The sequence below is a fragment of the Anomalospiza imberbis genome, chromosome 31 (genome assembly GCF_031753505.1).
Source record: "Anomalospiza imberbis isolate Cuckoo-Finch-1a 21T00152 chromosome 31, ASM3175350v1, whole genome shotgun sequence".
Taxonomy (NCBI): domain Eukaryota; kingdom Metazoa; phylum Chordata; class Aves; order Passeriformes; family Viduidae; genus Anomalospiza; species Anomalospiza imberbis.
Genome location: NC_089711.1, coordinates 675715 through 683514, shown reverse-complemented (window position 1 = coordinate 683514; position 7800 = coordinate 675715). Strand labels below are relative to the sequence as shown.

General features: G+C 46.1%; 1 long non-coding RNA gene across 1 annotated transcript; it reads right to left on the bottom strand.

Moving 5' to 3' along the window:
• Positions 1-4236: 4236 nt before the first annotated feature.
• LOC137463908 (uncharacterized) lies at positions 4237-7485 on the bottom strand. The gene is made up of 3 exons (XR_010994006.1): positions 7331-7485; positions 5896-5962; positions 4237-4343 (listed from the first exon to the last, which is right to left on the bottom strand). It is a non-coding gene; the product is annotated as an uncharacterized lncRNA (long non-coding RNA).
• Between the last annotated feature and the right edge of the window lie 315 nt (positions 7486-7800).

Genomic DNA, 7800 nt, shown 5'->3' with positions numbered 1-7800 from the left:
AGCTCAGGTTGGCTTTATCTTGCTCCCTATTTCTGCTTAGACACACCAGGAACACACTCAACTCTTGCTGTCACACACCCACACGATTCACTAAAGCAGCCCCAAGAAGCCGCCGGTGAGGTGCTGATCACAGCGTGTCCAGTGCAGAGATGATAACAACAACAGAGAGAAGCCCCAGCCTGGCTGCAGGTCTCACTCCTGCTGCTCTCCAGAGGAAACCCTGGGTCACAGCCTCTTCCCTACCAAGCACACGCTGCTCCCACCCGTGCACATCAGCAGCTCAGAGCAGGACTGCCAGACACGGCTCTGTGCCAGCCTGCTGACAGAAATGCTGTGGGCATGGAGGTAGGACATAAGAGGATGCTGGGCACTGCAGCATTTCCTGCTCGGGCTGGGAAAAGAGCTAGGGAAAACCAGAGCTGTGTCCTCCCTCCTGTTTAAAGAGAATTCTTTTAAGGCATAGAAAATATACCTTTCATGCAGTGTTTTCCAAGATTCTTTCAAACCTTTTTCCTTGCCCTCTTGTACTGGCCATCTCTTGATTTTAAGCCTGACAAGTCCAGGGTATTCCCTGATGAATCAGAGTCCCCTCCTCACACATGGGATAGCCTGAATCAAAATGGGAGCCTAAATGCTGCTTAGGACAGAAAAACAAGTTTCCTACAAATGCCTCAGTACTGGAATTTGTCCTTATGCTGACTTCCCTAAGATTTCTCTTCAAACAGTAGCACTGGCATTACCGTGCATGATTTAGGTACTAGAGCTGCCATATCGTCAAGAACCCTGCACAGACACAGCTAGGTACCAAAAACATGTCCACATCTTGTCCTTAGCAGAGTTTCCTATGCACCATAAGAAACAAGTCATGTGTGCAAGCTTGTGGCAGGCTTTGACATTGTAAGCATCTTGAAAAGTATACAGGAATCCCATTAGAAGTACACACTTCGGGTTTATATGATATAAAGACAACGCTACTGCTTCATATCACAGCTTGGACACCAAGAGCAAGTGGGATAAAACATCATCTAGGGTAAAGAATGTTTAAAAATTCACAAAATACCTGAGCCGTTCTTGGTGGAGTATTTCTTTCAGAAGGTCCCAGAGACGGTGACTGGCTGGTGCTGGTGGCATTTGGAGATGGAGCTGTTTTTCTGTAAGGATGGTCCAACATTTCAGGTTACAAGGCAAAAATATCAGCAGTCATTGCTCTTTCCTCACAGCGAAAACAGACCTTCATTTCCCAGAGGGTTTTTTTGAAATGGCTGTTGTCCTGACTGAACTTACTGAAAAAGGGTCACCTCCAATGTCTTTCTATCTCTTTCACTGTAGCCAGGCCAATCAACCTGAATGTCTTTGAAGAAATGTTCCTTCAGACTGAAAGAATTCTCATTTGCATCCAGGCTGGCTGCCTACGGGCAGACATTTAAAACGTCAATATTCACTACACCTAAAGGCAGACTACAGATGTAAAACTGGTAGTGCAAAGCTAAAGCAAAGCTGAAAAGAAAATCATGCACCAGTTTTCCAGGACTTTTGTTTGATGTGAAGAACAAAGCAGCTGTCATGTAAGAGGCAACAAGATTAAACAGGTGTGGTCCATTTGGGCTGTAGAATTTTGGATGTAAGTAAATGCCAAAGTGCTGCAAGCATGGAGGAAATGGATGCTATGAAAACCTCTCCCTGCACCAGAGATCCAGGTTTTTTTGTCTTTAACGCAGCTTTGAGAATCAAGGTACACTATGCCAGAACTCTCAGTTTTCACCATTTGAAATACATGGAGAGGCCAGGTTTTTCCTTTTCTTTTGAGTAGGACCTGGAGAACATCATCTCCATGAGCAAGTCCATATTTTTCAACCCTCAGGAGGACACCTGCTGCCCTCTTGTTTCACCCAGCTACATTGCCATGGCAGAGCACAGCCTGGACCTGTAACGGGGCATGTTTTCATCATCCCATGAAGCACCACAGGATGGTGGCATTTGTCTCTGCAAACAGAACTGCTTTTCTTTCTCAAGTGTCTGCTCAGAGGAAACTACAGCTTCCTATGGAACTCTTACAGGAGATAACCTACCTAGAGCTACACTTCAACAGCTTAAAAGTAACAAAGATACCCAGAATCAGGAATTCACTTCTTAAAAGCAGAACTAAGGCTGTATTGGAAGAGAAGGAAGGCTGTGAGTATAAGAGCTCAGCAAGTTCTCCCTACTGGTTTTTCATGTATAGCAAAAAATAACACCACCTCCCCATGAAGTTAAGAAAAATGTGAATAACTGTTTTCAGGATGTAGTGCTGTTCACAAAGCCCTTTCAGATTGCAAACCAGTATCTTGAGGCAGTTCACACTGCAAACAAGAAACTACTCCTTCAAAATCTCCTTAAACATTAACAACAAGCAACAGAAAGGAGAATTTCCTTTCATCTCTTGCCCTCTAAGGAGCTGAGCTTTGAAATCTTACCATCGCTTTTTTCCTAGATAAAAAGGAAATATTGCTACTTGATACGTTAATGCTTGCATAATTCAGCAACAGCCTACACTGATGGGGACTATTGAACAAGGAAGGAAGCAGCCACTGCATCCTTCAGTCAGTGTGAATCGGATGAATGGCTGTAATAAAGAAATACCAGTGGCACTAAAAGGACAACTGGAAAATTATGAGAAATAATAGGTGCCAAGGAAGTTGAAGACTCAATCCACACAAGAGCAAAGAAACTGTGTGCTCAAAGTTGGGCCACCACCTTTCTCACGTAGGATTTGCCTGGAACACCCTTCCCTGGAAGGCAACCCCCACAGACCCCAGTAGAAGCAAATACCATTGAGAGGCCACCAAGTCCGTTCAAATGAAATACTGCCCTGTGCAGCTACCAAAATTCTCTCCTCTGAAACTTGTCCCAGGGTATTTTAAGGACCTCAGCTAAGTGTTTCACCCACTTGAGAGTTTCACCCTGTGAAGTTACTTCATCAAGCAGTTCAACAGTGCAAGGAAAAGAGGGAGGGTTCAAATAAGACATGAGAAGCAACAACATTACAAAGAATTTATCACTGCCAGCTATTCTAGAAAAACAACAACAAGTTTTGAGGATTTTTTTCTTTTTGTCACATGGACTTGCAGTTGGGTGGAAACTGGGTAAAACTGATGGGAAAATGTAAACAAGGAGCATTTCCTAAGCCTCTCATTAGATTCTAATTGAAACCTGAAAGTAAGACTGCTAAGAGTTAGCATTGCAGGCAGCAGCTCCAGGATCTCACCTCCTGAAGGATCTTTCCAAGGGATTCCTTGTCCTCTTCCACAACTCCCTCTCTCTTTAAGCAGGCAAGTAGCTCTGACTTCTTGTAATTCTTCAGAGCCAGTAAATGAATCACCACGTCTCTGATGGGTCGTTGAGAAACAGTACTGAAAGGTCTCTGGAAGAATTTTGCAGGGTTCGTGGGCATCGTTCTCTTTCTCTCAGGCACAAAATCTGGAGAGCTGTGTGGGGCTCTCCTGAGCTCTGGTATTTTCACTTCAGTTAAGAAAAAACAGAAAACAAATTGTCAAATGGGGAGTGGGAGGAAGCAAGGTAGTTGACGCAAAAGGATGTACCAAGACTGTTGAAACTCTATTTGTTCAGAATTTATAGATCAGTACGAATCCAGACAGTAAAGCATTAGGAAGGAACAGTCATTAAAAATGCCATGTAAAGGAGTGATACTGGAGGGGAGGTATTTATGAAAAACTCTTTATATGCATGGTGGTTTTCATATGACTTCATATGATGTCCATAAGAATGATATGGACAGTGGGATTAAATGCACCTTTGGCAAGTTTGACAACACCAGAGGCCTGGGATGCCATCCAGAGGGACATGGAGAACCTTGGCAAGTAGGGCCCTGGGAACCTCATCAGATTCAACAAGGCCAAGGGCAAAGTGCTGCATCTTTGGGGTTGGGACATGGCCTGTCCCTGCTGGGCAGGGATGCTGCGATGGGATGGGGCGGCTGGGATGAAGGTGGGGAGGACTTGGGGGTGCTGGTGGATGAGAGGCTGGGCATGAGCTGGCAACGTGTGCTGGCAGCCCAGAAAGGCAACCGTGTCCTGGGCTGCATCAGGTGAAGCGTGGCCAGCAGGTCAAGGGAGGGGATATGACGCAGCAGGCGCTGTTTTGAAACCAGGAACTACTGCTTAGTGGCTGATGGAGACTTCATGCGTATTGGTGAGAAATCCGGGAGCTTTGTCCCTGCCATCACACACACGGAGACTGACCTTTCTTTACACGCTCCTTCAGTCTTTCAATGTAGGTCAAATTTTTAATGCCTTTCTCCACTTCCTGTTCCTTGGACCATGCCTCTCTGCTATTTGTCTGCAAACCTAATTGCACAAACATCACACACTTCAATTATTGAGAACGCTGTAAACATGCCAGTTGTCGAGTGAAGACACTACTAATGTTTGAGAAGTTCAATCCAATGTGGATAGAGAAACTTCCCACAGCATTCAAACAAAACACCTCCTAAAACCATACCCCTGAATGACTTCTAAAGAAAATTACCTGAAACCATAACCAAGCATTAAGATGAAAATTAGGTAAGAGTTCTTCACCCAGAGGGTGATCAGGCACTGGGATAGGCTCCCCACAAGGCTGCTCAGGGTACCAGGTCCACCAGAGCTCAGAAAACATTTGGACAAATTCCACAGGCACCTGATGGGATTCTTGGGGACAGAGCTGCACTTGCATATCCTTGTGGATCCCTTCCAACTCTGATTCTGATTCTCTGATTCTGTGACAAAGCCCAGTCCCTAACTGGTACTGCATGGAGCAGGTTGCAAAGGCACCCTGTACCCTACCAGCAACCAGACCTGTCTCACCTGAGTTTCTCTGTGCCAGCCTAAAGCCAAAGCGGCACCAAGTTCCACAATTGTCTCACTACTGCCAGTCCTCACACCCCAGTTACTGAATGTTAAATATTCCCTTAGGATCTGTGTAGACCACCACCAAGAATCACACAAATCATCATCCACATGTGAAACAGAACGTCCCCAGGGAGAAATCTGAAGTTTAGCTTTGTCTCTCCGGAAAGCCACCATGATGCTAGTTTAAAATGCTCTGCACTAGGCTAAGGCAGAGCAAGAGCTGCACTTGCAGTGGCAGGGAAGTCCCTGCAGGCAGGTGACTGCAGCCACAGCCAGGTGAGAGCCTGCTTTTCTCAGGGCAGCTGGCTGTACCTGGCTCAGCTCACTGCTGCAGGCAGCATCACTGAGTGCCTGTACGGGGAATGTGCACCTCGAGTCTGCCTGGAGCCAGGCTCCTTGGGGAAACAGCACTGAGAGCAGATTAATAACAAATGACATCGCCCAAGCACGTTGTGCTTTGTGGGAAATGATGGAATCTGTGGGGAAGATGACATCAGTATCTTCCTTTCCATTTCCTTGAAAAGAACGCAACACAGTGTTGTGGCAACACTCGCTTATCAACGACCAAGACAAAAAGTTAAATCAAGCAAAGTTTCCCATGCTGACCTTGTGAAATTCTCTACGCAACTTCCTCAAGGTCATTTTCTTTCAATTTCCCCATTAAATTTAAAGGATAATGACAGTGCCTAGATACTCCAAAACCAAAAGCTTAGCTACCAAGGCAGTGAATTTAGGTGCATGGAGTGGTCCAAACCTTGACCTCAATGCTCCAAATTGCATCCCATCAAGCAGTATGGGAACAAGGAAGGACTGGCAGGCTTTCTCAGGGGAAAACAAACCAGTGGCTACATGCAGTGACAAGAGACTGCAAGGTTGACCTGAGGGCATACCACCTCCAGCCAAGATCTCAGAACACAAGAGATCCCCTGTCCCGAGAATATGCTGCAAAAATGAATTACCAAGTTGAAAGTCTTACAGATATTGAGCAAAATGTGAAAGGCAACCATACCTCCAAGTGGGTTATACAATTGGACATTCTGCGCACTTCCATTGTGCAATGCCTCGCTGGCATTTGGCTAAAAGGAAAAAGATATTTTCTGTAAAAACTTCAGCCTACTCTCCATCACTGCTGATTAACTAGGCCCTTCACTTTAAACAAGAGCTGTATTTGCGAAGGCTTGCTGTCACATCACTAAAAAGGGCTGCTTTGACACAGTTCTCCCTCTGCAAGCAGCCGGCTACAAAACTGCCCTGAGAGAGCAACCCTCCCTTAGCCTCTAATGCAGCCAAGCGTTCAAGCAGCAAGTCATCCTTTCCCAATTGCTGGAATTTATAGGCACAGGCTTCCCTTGAAATCAAGTGCCTGAGTAACACTGAACTGGCCAGTGTTCAGCTAACCAGGTGAGAGTGGTTGACAAAAATGTAAGAATTTTGGACACGACCTGATGCTGGGATTTATTTGGTACTAAGGAAGCACATCCTGGAGTCAGCTCCAAGAAGAATTTCACCTGCATAAGGTGAATTTTGACTCTCAACAGGCATGAGAGCCCTTTCTCTTGTCCTCAGCTCTAGATGCAATTCTTTGCAGGTGTCAAATGGAAGCAGTTTATCCTAGGTTAATCAGATATTACAAAATTTGGGTTGCTTGGCTGATCTCATCATTTAGTACAGAATGTATTGCATTCCGCTGGAGGTTAAAATGTTCATCAGCCTAAGTACATTTTTTTAATGAAAACAACTACTGCCATCCAACTGCTTCATTCCGTAGGCAAAATTGCCTTAGAAAAAATCTGAAAAGCTATGATAAATGGACTGAAAGATGTGCACTAATTACCATGTGAAGGGAGACATCAATACCGAAGATAGAATATTACTTAATTGAAGAAATGATGTAATTTAGAACCAATGAAGATTCATGTCTTTGGCTGCTAAAAATGCTAAAATTTCTTTGTTTGGAAAAGCTTTGAAAATGGTGTGCATGTAGCTGGAGCTCTCCACTATGCATCACAGCTGAGAATAAAGAAATGGCTACTCCTAGTACTAAAAAATACTGTTAGAGCGTTTCCTTTCTCCTGACATGTTCGGTGATGCAGGGCAAACACAGAACAATGAGAAATCTATGCATTTTGACCAAGAGCCATGCCCAGAGCATGAATTTCCTGAGTGTCCCAGCATGGAGAACATCTGACTTTCACTGGCATCTCCTCAATGGCATCCCTGGGAACCACTTCCATCAGAGAACTTCCCACTTCCACTGGCACCTCCTCCGTGTCATCCCTGTGAGTCGTTTCCACCGGGGCAGCTGCCTCAAAGGGGCCCTTGGAGCACCAGTGGGGCCCCAGCCCTGCCCGACAGGTCCCGCGGGGTCAGCAGCACCTGACACCAACACCACGGCCAAGCCCCCACCCGCTGGCAACCCGCAGAGCCCGACAGCTGCCCCTCACCTGTTGGTCCTGGGACCCCTGGGTCACCCTGACGGGCATCGCAGCGCTGTTGGGGGCCCTGCGGGACGCAGTGCGGGCTGGGGCCCTGCCGAACGCTCTGGATCGTGCCCAGGCCCACAGCTCCGCCATCCCGCTCTGCCTCGGGTGCTCTGGCTCCCACACAGGCACTGATCCTGCTGAAAAATCTGCAAAATGCAAAATATTTGTTAGGAAAATGTGTTCTTTGATGTTTCTCCTTTGTGGCTTTCAAGGCTCATCAACAAGGAGGGAGATTATTCCCATGAAACAAGAAGTAGCCAACAAGCTCTCAGTGATGGCCAGGCCTTTGAAAGGCAGGTTGCTTCTTGGCTGAATTGCCTTGTGGAGGTGTAGGGCTTGACAGGCTTCAGTTTCCTCAGACACAGGGGAGGTTAGCAAGGCTTGGGAAGAAGGATGTACCACTGATGGTGGACACAAAGAATGGAGAATTT